The sequence below is a fragment of the Rousettus aegyptiacus genome, unplaced genomic scaffold (assembly GCF_014176215.1).
Source record: "Rousettus aegyptiacus isolate mRouAeg1 unplaced genomic scaffold, mRouAeg1.p scaffold_m13_p_1, whole genome shotgun sequence".
Lineage (NCBI taxonomy): Eukaryota > Metazoa > Chordata > Mammalia > Chiroptera > Pteropodidae > Rousettus > Rousettus aegyptiacus.
Window position 1 is genome coordinate 9,319,561 of NW_023416284.1, and position 15,777 is coordinate 9,335,337.

Genomic DNA, 15,777 nt, shown 5'->3' on the forward strand with positions numbered 1-15,777 from the left:
GCAGGCCAAATTTAGCCCAAGCCTCTACCCCTCCGGGGCCACCTGTTAAGATTCAGCAAGCAATCCAGAGACGCTGTGCTTATAGTTGCCTCAAAAGGCCACACCTGAAACAGACCAGCTGCCTCCAGTGTGAGTCTGGGCACTGCTCAGCGAGGAGCACCTAACTCACTGAGAATACACGCGGATGTGGCTTGGGTGGGGCCGCGAGTTGGGGGAGGTGGGGTTTCAGGGAATCCTCTGGGCAGAGCGACCTCCGTTATGCAGTTTGATGACGTCAGGGCTATGGTGGCACCACCGCGTCCACGCACTGGGACCGGGGAGGGCTCAACAGGGAACAATGGATACCGCTGGCACTTCTGTACCGAGTGAGTCTCGCCTCGGCCCTCACTCCAGCAATGTCTCCCTGTAAGTCCCTGGTACCCCATGCACACAGCCAAATCGGCACGGGTGCTCAGAGGGAGCAGGTCCGTCACTGCGAAAATCTGCTCATGGACGCCGCCCGGTCTCACTCCGCCACTGGAGACCGGACAGCCCCACGTCCTTGCCCTGTCCTACCTTCTGCCACTGCAGGGTGATTTCTTAGATTTCTCCCTATTCGTATGGCTCGTTCGTCCAGATCCCAGGCGATCTGTCCTCGCTGCTGCTCCTTGTTTCCTCTACAGCTTTGATCTGGTCGCCAGAGGGAGGAACAGAGCCTCTATCATCTGTGCCAGTTTTGCGGGGGTCAGTTATTACAATTTTAAACTTTTATTTTTGTATTTCGATGGCGACGTTGGTTAACGAAATCCAATGAGCTTCAGCTGTACACTTTCACAGCAAGGCGCGTACGCGTCTACACTGTGTGTTCACCTCCCGGAGTCAGATTTCTTTCTTGTCACCACGTATTTGACCCCCCTTTGCAAATCCTTTCTAACTCGCGTTTCTCATCAGCCTGAGACAAAGCAAAATAAACCTAACTTCCATGTTGAGAAGGCTGCGGCATCGCCACTGTTCCGGCACTCCTAACATTTAACATCGGGCACGTGCCGGCGTGACTTCTGTTTTTTCCACAGTCCCGTGTATAAGACCGCAGAGCACGTGCCTCTTTCCAGATGCACATTTGTTCGCCGTTGATTTCCGTATCATTAGTGTTTTACCGCTATAAAATAGTTTCCAAGGGAACCAAAGAGGGAATTGTTCTAATATTTCTTCGAAAGAAACTTCCTTTCTTTTTCACTGTGTGACCTTGTCCTATGAGGTACTTGATCACTTTTAGCCTCAGTCTCCTCTTCTGTAACATGAAGTCAGTAACAGTGTCAATCTCAGTGAGTTGTTATGAGGCTCGAGAAGGGTAGAAATTAAGATTGTTATGGTTATTAATGTGATCGTGATTGAGGAACAGAGCGAAGAGAAAATGGAGTCACTATCGTCAAACTGCTAAATTACGAAAATCGAGCAGTTGGAGGTATGAGGAAACTGCCCTATTCTTGTTTTAGCTGGCTTGGGAACGTCAACTTTTGAACTTTCCAGCCCTGCGTCAGTGCCTGGATATACATCAAACCTACAGATAACTTTTTGATTACCTCCTGAAGGACTAAAGGAAGAATGTTCACGTACCCAGACCACCACCTGACACGCATTATCCAGGCTGCCTAACATCCACTGTTCAGACCACCATTGTCTGGAGGATGGCCATCTTGGATAAACCTAGAGGCTACAAAGGCAGGACTGATTCTTCTCAAGATTGTGCTTTTCGCTATAAGAACTCAGCTTTTCTCTTCTCTTCGGATCACTCTGGCTGTGTTTTCGGTTTTGCAAACCCTCAAGACCCTTGAATAAATCTTTATCATTATTCCTAAAAACAAATAAATAAAATGAAATTATAAAACTGGTAGAAGAAAATTGGTGTAAGTCTTTGTGACCTTGGATTAGGCAATGGATTCGTTGATAGGACATCTAAGCACGACCAAAGGAAAAAAAATATTTGAATGGATTTGATCAAAATTGAAAACTTTTGTGCCTCAAAGAGAACTGTAAATGTCTCCAAGGAGAGACATTTCTAACTCAAATATCTGATAAGGGCCTAGTATCCAGAATATATAAAGAACTCTTACAGCTCAATAATAAAATTACAAATAACCCAATTAAAAAATGGGCAAGGGATTTGAATATACATTTCTGCAAAGAAAATATATGAATGGAACAATAAGCATGTGAAAAGATGCTCAATATCATTAGTCGTCAGGACCATGTAAATCAAAACCACAGTGAGATATCACTTCACACCCGCGAAGGTGGCTACCATGAAAAGACGCACATTAGCATGTGTCGGCCAGGGTGTGGGGGAATTGGCATCCTCATCCCTTGCTGGTGGGAATAGAAGATGGTGCAGCCACTCTGGAAAACAGCCCCTCAGTTCTTCCAAAAGCCAAGCATGGAGTTCCCACATCATCCAGCATTTCCACTCCGAGAAAGACGCCCAACGGAAGGAAAAAGATATGCTCAACAAAAACTTATATTCGAGTGTTCATAAGAGCATAATTCATAATAGCCCTAAAGTGGAAACAACCCAAATGTCCATCAATAAATATGGTACATCCATACAATGGAATAGTATTTCAGCCATGAAAAGGAATTAAGTACCGATGCATTATGAATGAACCTTGAAAACATTGTGCTAAGTGAAAGAAGCCAGACACAATACTGCATATTCCATTCACGTGACATGTCCAGAAAAGGCAAAGCCATAGAGACAGAGTAGATTAGTGGTTGAAGGGTGGAGTGGGGAGTGGGGAGTGACAAATAAATACAGGGTTTCATTTTGGAATGATGAAAATGATCTGAAATTAGACAGTATTGATGGTCACACAATCTCGTGAGTGAACTAAAAACGACTTAAGTGTATGTTTTAAAAGGGTTAATTTTATGATATATAAATCATATTTCACTTGAAAAAAAAAGTCCTGACATAATGTTCACTGATAACAATGGCTAATATCTGTTGAGTGCTAAGTAAGTATCAGACTCATTCTAAGGGTTTTACCTCTATTAATTCATCTATTTCTCTTAGTAGTTCCTGTAGGTGGGTAGTATTATTATTCCATTCTACAGATGAAAACTGAGACAGAGAGAGGTCACTTGCCTGAGGTCATCCAAGCCAACTGGTCATTGTTCAGACAGGAAGCCTGAGACCCAAAGAGGGGCAATAACTTGCCCAGATGACATAGCAATCCAATGGCAAAGCCAGGACTGGAACCCCAGGCTCCTGCCTGGTTTCCCTCAGGAGGCCTTCAAAGTCAAGGTCTTATTTGGGCTGGGGTTGCTGTTGACGATCTGTGTGTCCTTAGCGGCCTCAGATATGTTTTCATGGGGGAAACAAAAAAGGCTCCCTCGGACTGAACACTTACCACAAGCCGGGTGCTATGCTCAACACTCCATGTCTCATTGCAACGAAACCTTCAGAGCCCCTGTTTACCTCGTCCATCTTTACTGTTGCAAAATTGGGGGCTCAGAGATGGGACTTGCCCAAGATCACACAACTAGTAAGTGGTGAAGCAAAACATATACATATGTGTGTGTGTGTGTGTGTGTGTGTATACACACACACACATTTTTTCTGATTGGTTGGATTGCGGTTAATTTTTTAAATTTTTAAATTAATTAATTACTTAATTATTTATGGTGGCATTGGTTAATGAAATCCAATAAGTTCCAGTTGTCCACTTTAACAGTAAGGCATTTACATACTTATACTGTGTGTTCGCCCCCCATAGTTGGATTTCTTTCTCTCACTCAGCCACATGGAGTAACATCCATGCTCTAACTACCATGCTATGAAAGAGTCAAAGGATGAATGAATGAAAATTAAGGAGTTTCTTGACAGATCCCAGGTCCAGATTGTCACTGGATTGGCTCTACAGATTCTGGGAGAGGAGACAGGGCCAGAAAAAGAAGTTCTGGGGAGACTGGGACAGGGTCGTGCAGCTCCTGGGTTAGTCCAGAGGTCCGATGCCGGGCAGAGGGGGCCCAGGGATACAGAAAGAGACCCGGTCAGTGGGTCGTGGACTGGGAGGGGCCTCCTAGCCCAGAATCTGGGCAGCAAACAGTTCTGGGCAGCCTTCCAAGTTTCTCTTCCCATCCCTAAAGGGCAAGGGCACCCACAGCTTCCCAGTGAGAACTTCCTCCTGTCCCTACTGGGACCTCCCCTCTCGGTTGTAGTGTTTCATTAGGGGCTGCCAGCTGGGGGTGGCAGTGGCCCCAGTGCGAGCTCGGCACAGCCCTCAGACACCCCACGCTGAGCCCACTCTCCCCTTCCAGGGAGGTAGGAAGAAGGGGTGCGCCTCCACCCCCGTGCCTAGGAGTGCCTGGGAAAGTCAACAGTGACTCAGGGCAGCGGTCGTGGCCTCGGCGCAGTGACTGCAGTGGGGGATCCCCATGGTGAGGAGCCCCATGCCTGGGCTCCCGAGTTTCCTCACTATAGGGACCTGCCAGCAAGAGCCTATCTCCTTGCTGACTGGGAACTGAGATAAGGGGCGCCTCTGGCCTCCTCCTTTCCAGAAGCGTCAGCGCTATTGACAGCAGCACCCCAGATCTGAAGTGGGGCACGGGGAGGCTTCCTCAGGGAGAGCAACAGCGGCCTGCGTTTTTGAGATACGTGTCCTGGTGACTGTGTCATACAGCCTCTCAACGCACATTTGCAGAGAGGCTGCGCCGTGGCTCCGTCCAGGTCACGAACCCTGAAGCCAGCCTGCCTGGGTTCAGATCCCAGCTCAGCCGTCGACCAGCTGCGTCATTTTGGACGAGTCACGTGACACCTCTGAGCTCCAGTTTCCCCACCTCTGGAGCCTGCAGCCAAGTGGAGGGTAGACAAACTGTAATAGGGATTTGAACAAATAAACAAGATCATCATGACTTGGGGATAAGTGGCAGGGGGGAAATAATCAGAAGTTTACGACAGAGAGGGAGGGATCGCGGGTGTCAAGGAAACCTGCTCTAAGGAGCGGACATTTGAGCAGATTCTGGAAGAAGGAGAAGGCAGGAGCTGTGCGATTTGGAGAGAGCACATTCCAGGCAGGGCCAGAGCAAGTGCAAAGGCGCTGAGGCAGGAGCTACCTTGGCACGCGCTGGGGAACGTGCTAGTTCCGTTGGAGGGGCTGGCCCCTGCGTTAGAGGGTATCGAGCAGCACCCTCGGCCTCTCCCCACTAGACAGCAGTAGCAGACCCCTCCAGCTGCGACCGACAAAACTGTCTGCAGACACTGCCACGTCGCTGTGGCCGAGAAGCACCGGGTTAGGGAGACACATGGTAGGAGGCGAGGCGGGCAGGTTTCGGAGCCTGTGGGGCCTAGCGAGCCACCCAGGGGAGTCGCAGAGGAGCTGGTGAGAAGTGGACCTGGTCTCTGCCCAAGGCCTGCCGGGCGGTGGACCCGACTCAGCTCCGCACCAGCTTCCTGCGTAACTGCAGCCTCCGAGCCGCCACCCAACCTGGTCACCCTGTTTCCTCCGTCCTCTCAGGCATACCCCAGGACCGCCTCCCGGGCTCTGCCTCCCAGCTTTGGCCCCTTCAGGTCCACCCCACCCCTAGGATGCGCACATCACAGATCCTCAAAAAATTGCCTTAGGGATGGGTGATCTCAGACTAGGACAAAAAACAGACATGAGACTTGTCCCTCAGTGCCCGCGCAGAACAGGCATACGAGGGAAACCCCTGGGGCTGAAGCCCCCTCCCCGCCACCCAGGGTGCCCTGTCTCTGTTCTCTGGCTCCCTCTTTCTCAAGCTCGGCTTCTTTCTGGGCCTTTCCTCTCCTCTCCCGGATCCAACGTCCTTCATCATCCTGTCTGTCTGCCTGCCTCCCCCAAACCCCTGTTCCTCTGTCCCATCTCTGTCCTTCGCTCTCTCTCCTCTCTGCCTTGGTCTCTTTCCCTCCCGCGATCCCCTCCTCCCTCACTCCCCACAAGTCTGCCTCTCTTTCCCCCAGTGACTCCAGTGGTTTGGACAAGCTCAGCTCCCTTCTGCCCAGATGACCTCACTTCCCCACCGCACGCATGCACACTCACACTCACGGTCTCTCTCTCTCTCTGACACACACACACACACACACACACACACACACACACACACACACATCTGGCTGGGTTTCATTCACTCTGAATCCGAAGGGGCCTATCTCCATCCCTGGTCTACCTGGCTAGGTCCCAGGGAGGGGGAGCCCCAGGCCAGGCTTGCAGAAGGCAGACTCTGCTCAGAACACACCTGGCCCACATCGCCCCTGGTCTCTGCACAGCAGCCCCTCAAACCCCTTCCCATCAACAGCCCTCCCATCTCCTCCTGCGGTTGAGGGGGCTGACGCACGGGTCTGGGTTCCCCTTCGCCGTTCCTCATGATGGGCTGGACATCGCCAATGCCCCCCACCCCAGCCCCTCTCCAGCCTTCTGCAAAGGCTGCCAGCCCTGGGAGCCGGAGACCTATGTCCAGCTGGCTCAGCCACCGACACCCTGGGTGACCTGGGGCTCATGCCTCAGTTTCCTGCTCTGTCAAAGGGGATCTTGACATCAGTCTGGCGGTTCTGCTGGGAGAGTCAAGTGAGCTAATTCCGTCCCGTGCCTGGCGTGCAGTGGGCACTTGGCAGTGACAGACAAGCATGAAGATTCTGCGGAGAGTCACCCGCCTCCCCCCACCCAGTCTGAGCCCTGGGCACCTCTGTCGTTAGCCCCCCACTGGCGGCCTGTCTCCAGAAGAACTTCCCGGCAGACTTGGGGGGTCGAAGAGAAGGGGGAGCCGGCCTCCTGCCTTCTAATTTAGATTCCTGGGTTTATGGCAGGAAGCGCAGCTAGGCTGACGCTGTAATTAAGGCGATTCCTGAGGCTGCGGGAGGAGGCAGGCCGAAGAGCCCACCGCGGGGCTGGCCCCCCTCTTCTCGCTGTTCTTCTGCCAGGAGTCCCAGCCTCAGACCTTCGGCAGGGCCCCCCCCTGCCGCCCACCCCCCCCTCCCCCGCCTTAGATTCCCTTCTGCCTCACTCCTCTCCGCGGCCCAGGAACTCAGAGACAGGCAGCCACACACCAAGAGTCACACAGCGCGTAGGGACGCGCACCTAAACCACCCTTGGGGGGCCCCCCTCTGCCAGCTGTGGTCCAGCCAGGGGTGTAAGGAGAGTCCAGGCACGGGACTTCTTTGTTCGGTTCACCCCTAGACCCCAGGTCCCATCTTCCCTGAGTGCCCCACCCCCAACATTCCTGAGGTGTCTGGGCGGAGTCTGGCCAGGGCTGTGGAAGAAGGGACAGATCCAGCCCAGGGGTCAAGACCAGGGCAGCCGCCTAGGCCTGCGCACCCGCCTCAAGGTGGCTGGGGAGGGGCCTGGGGACCCGCATTCTCTGACCATTCCTCCCATCCATGGGGGCCCTGGGCTGGAGCTCAAATTCTCACTCTGCTCCTTGCCGGGGGACCTTGGGCCTCACCTCTCCAAGCCGCCTCTCCAAGCCTCAGTGTTCTCATCTGTACAAAGGGTGCGACCACCCCCAGGGAGGCCACAGTCCTCGTGGCCCCTGGCTAGGCTCCGAAGGGGATCCCTCCAGAGTCTGTGTGTGCCCTGCACGAGCCCCCACCCTCCCTCAAAAAGCGGGGCAGGTGTGGGTGGTGCTGTGACTCTGTCATTCTGCCAAGTTAGGATGTTTTTAAAAACATCATCTAGCGCGAACGCACAGGAACAGCCGAGGTGAGGCGGGGCACTCGCTCTCTGCAGCCAGATGGCCTTGGGCGCCAGGCACCGGACTGGGCTCAGAGCTGAGACCCAAGGCTGGGCTGTTTGGGGATTGTGTGTGTGTGTGTGTGCATGTGTGTGGGCGTGTGTGTGTGTGCCTGCTCATGCTTGTGGTGGGCGGGGAGTTTCTGAGGGGCAAGGGTGCCCTCCCACCCCATAAAGGGTCAGGACTGTTTTGTAGGCTCAAGGCAGAGCCAGTGTTCGGCCTGGGCCCCCTGCAGTGAACACAGGGGTCTGGGTAACAGATATGGATTGGGGTGGGGGCGGGAGGGGGTGCCGGGCATTCCTCAAGCTGGGGAGAAAGGGGACTTTGTTGCCTGAAACTGAGCCACCCCCGGCCTCCTTGCACGCCTGGGAACTCTGCCAAGAATGGAGGAGAAACTTGGGTGACTGTGGGCTGTGCCGAGGCCTCTCCAAAAGCCACTGCCTCCCTCAACCTAGGTGTCCCCAGTCAGCTGTGCCCTCCTCGAAGCCTAGGGCCTCAACAGATCCTTCAAAGGGTGCAGATGCCAGCCTGGGAGGGGGCTTGGCCGAGGGCTGAAGCCCAAGGACAGATGGAGGTCGGGGTGGTAGTGCCAGGATTAGGAAATCCCCTGCCCCCACCCCCAGCCGGGGCGGGCTGAGGGGTGGACTAATGACCTGGAGCAGCATTGGGGCACTCACGCTCTCTCTGTCCAGCCCTCATGACACCTGTGAGGGGGTTCTGTTAATCCTGTTTTATGGACCAATTAACAGAGGCTCAGCGAGGGGAGGGCATGCAAGTTAGTAGCAGAAGAAGAACTGCAAACTAGGCCCTCTGACCCCAGAGCTTGAGCCCCCTCCTCCCTCAGAGACACATGAGAGGAGGGGGCGGCCTAGCCATCCCCAAGCTAGGCCTCCGTCTTTGAAGGCCCGGCCAGAGTGGCCAAGTCTGGGGTTAATGCCACTGCCACCTTCCAGGGTTTCAAGGATCAGCTGACACACAGCGTAGACCATTGTGGCTCTCAGTAGGTGTTTAATAAGTGCTCATTGACGCTGCCTGGTGACAAGCCCCGTCCCTCTATAAGCCTCAGCACCCCATCTGTGCCCTGAGGCCTTTATCCTCCAGGTCGGCGTTTCAGAGGCTTTTGCCTTGTCGGCTCCAGCTGGCTCTGCTCCTTCTCCCAGCCCAGGGCCCCCGGTACCCCCGGCTTTCCTCCCTCATTCAGGGGATTCAGGTTCTGCTTGCAGCTGCTCCTCACAGGCTCTGGCCCTCCGTCTGAGGGTGACATGGGGTGGGAGGCGTGGGGCCCGGAGCGCCTTTATCTCTGTCGTCCCACTTGCCAGGAGCCCAGGGAGGAGGGCTGGGGACATGGGGACAGCACTGGACTGGCGGTGGCAGCGGGGCTTCCAGCCTGACCCGGAGGCCCCGTCCGGGGAAGTGGCGGGCTCTGGAATGTGCAACCTCTTGCTGTCCCCTCCCTTTGCAGCCTGTGACTCACTTCAGACAGCGTTAAAACACAAAGCAGCTTCCTTTGTCCCCAGCCCGTGCTTAATTGGATTGGGCAGGGTTGGGGAGCAGGCCTCTGGGGGGGCACTTCCCCCTAGAAGGCCACAAAGGGGCCCCGTGACATCACTCTGCCCCCTGCTGTGATGTCAGAGGCCACCACAATGGACCTTCCTAGACAGATGGCCGGGATGCGGGGAGAGGGGGCGGGGCAGGAACACCTGCATCGGGGTGGCGGGGAGGGCCGGGGGAGGACCAGGCAGGCCGTGGCTCTGGTCCCACAAATGGCCGGCAAATAAATCTACTTTTTTTTTTTTTTAAATATGTCAACTTAGATAATTTTTTTTTTTTTAACAAGAGAACAGCATAATTTATTTAAAAAATAGAAGTTGAGATTTTCTTGCCCATCCTCCCCACCCGCTTCCCAGTTAAGAACCATCGAGCTGCTTCCTCGGTGCCCACCCTTGGGATAAAAATAAAATCTCTAGCAGGGCGACAAGGCCCTCTGGGTTTAGACCCCTGCCCATGCCTGTGGCCCTGCCCTGCCCTGCTGTCCAGGCCTTGCCCTCAAAACTGCAGCCGCACTGACCAAGATCAACGCCCTTCGTTCTTCCTCTGCTGCCTCAGCCTTCACGTCAGCTCAGGCACCACCTCCTCCAGGAAGCCTCTCCTGACCTGCCTCAGACTGAGCAAGTTGCTCTTGCTCTGGGTCCTGCAATCCCCGCGCTTGTCAAACCACAGCATTATCTTTGGAGTGTTCGCGATGTTTCCACGGGCCTCTCTCTGGCAGACTGGGGAGTCTGTGAGGACACCCCCTGGGTTCTCTCAGTCCCCACCTTCTCTCTGGTACCAAGCCCCATTCGTTGATTCCATCATCAAACATGTGGGGTCACCCGCAGGTGTTAGGTCTGGGGGTACAGGAGGCACAAAACAGGCTTGTCCTTCCTTGCCCTCATGGGACTTCCCCCAGGTGGGAGGTGGGGGGTCAGTGACAGATAGTTATCCCGTTGTGTGGGCCTGTGTCTGCAAAAAGTCTAAAGTGCACACAGGTAACATGGTAGGGGTTGGGGTGCCTTTAAGATGGGTAATGGGGGACCCTCTCTCAGAGGCTGTTTGACACATGAGCTGCAAGGTAAGAGGAAGCTAGTGGGTCGTGCCAAAGGTGTGGAAAAGAGCTCCAGGTGGCGGATGGCACGCAGCAGGCCCTAGAGAGTGCCTAGGCTCATTCACTTCAAAACCCGTCAGCGCGGAGCAGGCTTCTGGGCCAAGGTGCCGGGTTCGAATTCTGCCTTTACCACTTGCTGGCTTCGGGCAAGCCCTCCTCTGTGCCTCCTGGCAGGGTGACCAAATAAAATGTGGTCCAAATAGGGACAGAGAGTGAAAGGGGCACTGCTACTAATCATACAGGACAAGAGACCTAAACTGGGTCCTTGGCAAATGGGGTACATACACAGTTGCCCCACCAATGGGGTGGATGGATAATGATAGATCAGTTCGTAGAGTTCTCGAAGGAACTAGTAGGGAGAAGGGTACGGGGGCTGCTCAGCGGAGCGGGTCACGGACTGGCGTACGCACCTCTGAGCATCATTCCAGCCCCTCTGGGATCATGTGCTGGAATAGGGGTGCAGGGGAGGTGGGGCTGCTTTTTCCCGTACCAGCTGGTAGCAGGGGCGGTTCTGGAGATCTCTTGGAGGATGGAGAATTTGAGTTGGGCTTGGAAGAGTGTGTATAATTTCCACAGGCAGAAATGAGAGAGGGGTGTGTACGGGATGGGGTGCGCTCAGATGGAGAAGCCAGGGAAGGTTTGAGGGGTTTGGACAGAGTAAGGGTGCAATGAGAGGGGTGTGGAGTTTGGGGGCGGTGGGCATGGTAGCTGTGTCCTGGGGCTTTGGGGGTAGAACCATCAACGCCCAGATACTGTGTTGGTCTGCCTGGCCCCTGAGGCCTGCCTCTCAGGAGAAGGACCCCCTCCGCCCAGCAGGAGACCTGGTCACGAGCTGCCTGGCTCTGCCAGGCCGATGTGGAAACTGCATGCATCTGTCCAGGCTGCCGAGGCCGCTGGGGAATGTGATGAGGCTGCTGAAATGGGGTCCAGGCCCAGAGGGAGAGAGGGGGGCCCCCACTCCTGGCAGAGCGGGTTGCGGCCGCAGCTTCCCAGAAACCCAGTCTGGTTCGCCGACAGAGACTGGCTGACAAGGTTTCAATTAGAAAGCCAGACCCCTGAGGGGCTGGAGAGGGGCCTGCCGCCTGGGGCCGCCTGGGGAGAGGGCGTCAGGGGTGGGGAGCAGGCAAATCTGTGGCAGGGGAGTAGGAGCCTCTCAGACAAGCCAGCATGGACATCTTCGAGCCCTCCATGTTACAAGGGGACAAACCAAGTCCCAGAGACACTGAGGCCTTGCCCAGGGTCCCACAGCAAAGTCAACTGGAGATACCCAATACAGCCCCTGTCCGCTTCCAGCCCAAGGGTCTTCCTAAGAACCCTCAGGACCCCCATATGTCACAGCAGCAGGCAGTGGGACAAGAAGGCTTTGTCTCACATTCGGTCACCGCCTAGCTACGGGATCTCGGTCTGATACCATAATCACACCGAGCCTCAGTGTCCCCGTCTGTGAAATGGGGATAGATCCATGCCTTGCAGGGTCATCACGGTCCTTCAATAAGACAATGTGGGTGTTGGGCTTGGCACATTGGCTGGCACATAGTAGGTGTTCAGAAGCGCTGGCCCCCTTTTCCCTCACTGCCTGTGAGGTCCCGGCCAATCAGCGAGGGCCAGGGGTCCATGCAACATGTACCCCCAGACTATCCGCATCTTGGGATCCTGAGCAACGAGGCTCCATACAGATTCACTGGGCCCTCGGGTTCCAAAAGCCTGGCTACTGTCCCTCGCATTCATTTGTTTGTTGAGCGAATATTTATGAGGGCCTACTGGGTGCCAGACACTGTTCCGGGGAGAATGTAATGGAGGCATGAGGCACAGCGTGGGCGAAGGCACAGAGCGCCCGCCTGAGAGCCCAAGCACGGGCCGCGTGCGTTCATGCAGCCTGTGCTGTGGCGGCGTCTGCTGTGGGGCAGGCCCTGTCCTTGGCCTGGGCCACAGCTACGAGTGGGGTGGGGGAAGGAGGGGCAGAGCGCTTGCCTATTTCTTTAGGATTTGCTAATTAATTAGGAAATCCAAGGCTGGTGCCTGGTGATACTGTTTTAACTTGCCACCCAGGCTGGGAGCAGTGGAGAAAGAGGGTGTCTCCCGACCAGGCACTTTTGTAATTGCAGCCTTAGCCTCCCTTGGGGCTTGGTTGCATCAAAGGACTTCCAAGGCGCCCCCCCATCCCCACTCCCCCAGCTCAGGGCCCAGGAAAGGCTGCGGGCTGCAGGCTCGCTTCCCAGCAGAGGCTGGAAATGAAGGTCCTGCTTGGGGTGGGAATGAGAGCAGGGCTGGCATCATAGGGCCTCTCATGGCGTGACAGCTCAGGGGCTGGGATGGCATTGGAGCTGGAGCAGGGCTTCTCCTAGGCAAATGGGAAAACTCAGGCACCATCCACAGAGGTCTGGAGTCTTGAGGGCAGGGACCCGTTCTACTGGGGACGCTTCTCTCCCGCTCACCTGGTGGACTTCCACTAAACACCGGTTTCAGCTTGAATAGCTCTTCCTCCTCCAGGAAGCCCGCCTGAACCTCCCAGGTTGGGTCAGGTGTGCCCCTCTGGCTCCTCCCTGTCTTAGCTGCATCCTATTGTATTGTCACTGCCACCCCCACTTGCCTGAGAACTGCATGAGGGCAGAGAAGAGACTCCCTCATCTCTGCGGCCCCAGCGCCCACCTGGTACAGAGCAGAGACACCCTCTGCGGGGAGGAGCAAAGCGGCCACCCTGCCTCCATCCTCTGCTCTCCCGTCCCCAATCTGGGTGCCAGGGCATGGGGCACTGCGGCATTTGGGGACATAGGGCGGGTTACGTGGCCTCGGTTTCCCCAGAACCAGTGCTTCTCAGACCGTATCCAGGGAGGTGTCCACCCAATAGACTGGGGAGCAGGCCCTGTCTTGCAGTTGACAGAGGCAAGTAGAAGACCATTTTCTCAGGGGCTCTGTGACCTCCTGGGCTGGACTTCCTGCCCCTGACATGCACAGGTCAGGTGGCTCTGGCAAATTACTTAACCTCTGGGTGTTCGAATCTATAAAATGGTAACAATGGCACCCACCTCGAAGCGGGGCATTGGAAGGATTAAGAAAACAAACACAGGCAATGCACTTAGAGCGGTGGGTGGCTGGCACCCAGCGAGTCCCGTACAAGTGTTTGTCGATACCTGACCTTAAATTTAAACAACGCAGTCCTGCTGCTCTGGATTTGTTTGTTTGTTTGTTTGTTTTTTCACTGATGATGTCAACTTGGTCACTGTGATGTTTGCCAGGTTTCTCCAATGTAAAAAAAAAAAAAATTAACCCTTTCTACACTTCCTTTATTTGAAAGGGGTCACTAGGTCCAGTCCACACGCAAAGCGGTAGGGAAATAAGCCTGGAGCGGGGAAGCCTACGTGAATTATTTGGAATTCTTCTGTAAGAAAGGTTTGCCTAGTCTCCCCATTTATTTATTTCTTCAGTCATTCTTTATATAGGTATGGATTCACGGATGTCTATTTTCCGCTTTGGGTTATAATCTTATTGTTATTTGTTGTTTGGTATAGGTTCGGCCATTTAGGATTTTGTTCAAGTCGGCTCCTGTGTCTGACATTCTCCTCCCCCCCAGCCCCCCACCCCCGACTCCCAATCTGTTACTTTTTTGAGCATTTCTTTTCTCTCTAACACTACAAGATGCTCCAGATTCATCTTGTTTTTCTTTCTTCGGCCCTGGAATCAGTCATTTCTCTAAGAAGCCCCAGTTGCTTTTAATTAGAGAGTGGTATTTAGGAACCAATATCTGGGGACCGGATGTGCTTATTGCTACTGAGGTGTCTGCTTCCAGGCCCTCTAGGGCGCAGAGCTGGGTTTGCGTTAATTTAAAAAATTAAGTTTCCCCTCTTGCCAGTTGCAGGGTCTGATGGAGGCTCCAGACATCTTCCCACTGGCCTTTGAACAGAACCCTGTCTGCAGCCCACAGGCCTAAGCAATCTCACATGGCCTCAGCAGGCCTTGTGTCTACTGGGGCTCCGAGGGAGAGAGCATATGAGGTCACCACTCCCCATGCTGAGCCACTTCCTGTGTCCACTCCTGCCCATCGGCGGGGGCCTTCGGTGGCTGAGTTGCTTTGGGAATGGGACTCAGGCCTGGCCTCAGGTGCCTTGCAGCCCGGATTGCTATAGGATTCAGGCTTGCTCCCTACTGGACTGACAACTCTGTCAGTGGTGGTGGCAGTAGCCATAGTTCAGTGACAGAGCCATGGTCCCACCCAGGGCAGGCCAGGGAAAGGTCAGGTCCCATGAAGGCTTGACTCAGCCACCTGCCCAGCACGCCTAGGTGGCCCAGCGCTAACGGGAGCAAAGCCTGGCGAGCTGGTCTCTGCATTCCCTGCATTCCCTCCCCCGTCCCAGCCCCACCTTGCGCTGCACGACTCATTGATGCTCAGTGGGCCAGGACCAAGAGCTGGCTCCCCACCTGCTGTGCCCTGGCGTAGCTCTCTTGCAGTGGCAAGGGGTCAGGGCAGAGTCTCAGGTCAGCCTTGAGGCCCCAAGGCAAGCTGAGGGTCCTTCCGACTGCCAGAACGTCTTCTCTTTCTCCCCGTAGCTCCGGGCTGGGAGTCCGGGGGCCTGGAGCTCAGGCTTGCCTCTACCAGTGACTTCTGTCTGGGACACGGTGATCATACCTCACCCTGCTTAAAATCTTTGCTGATTTCCCATTGCCCTCAGCTTAAAAGCTCCACTCCAGAATTTGCCTTACGAGGCCCTGGAGAACTCTTCAGCACCCCATGTCCTGCCCAAATAATGCCAATTTGCTTGTGGTTCCCCCTTGCACAACCACATGGTTTCACGCCTCCACAATCTGCTCTGCCTGCATCACCCTCTCCCACTGCTCCACTGGTTAATCCCTAGTTATCCCTGAGATCTCAGCTCTTGGGTCACCTCCTCCAGGAAGCCTTCCTCCTGTGCTCCAGCTCATCTCTGTTCAGCTGGTCCAGCCCCTGGCCACCTGTGTGCCATATCTTCCTGAGGTGTGAATGACCACTGGCACTCAGGGCAGACACCTGGTGTAGTGGAGAGGGCTCAGGGTTTGAAATTGGGACTCTGGCTTCCCTCAAGGCCTCTGTTCCTTCCTGCTGTGTGACTTGGGGCAAGTCCCTGCATATCTCTGAGCCTTGGTCTCCTCATCTGTGAGAAAAGCATCTAATTGGGATTCCTGGCCCTACTTTTAATTCTTGCCTCTGCTTCCGATATACAGTGTGACCTTGAGCAGGCCCTGTTCCTGGACCCAGCCGGCCTTAGCTTTCCTCTTCTCTAAAATGGGGCCACCCACAAAAACTCAGAATGCCGAGGCTCCAACAAGCCAAAACCTGTGAAAAGCTTTTATAAACCTCAGAGCCCAACATGGATGGACGGTCGAAGAATCTTATTTCAACAGCTCTGTGGAGATGCGTGGGAGGGAGGCTGATGGCC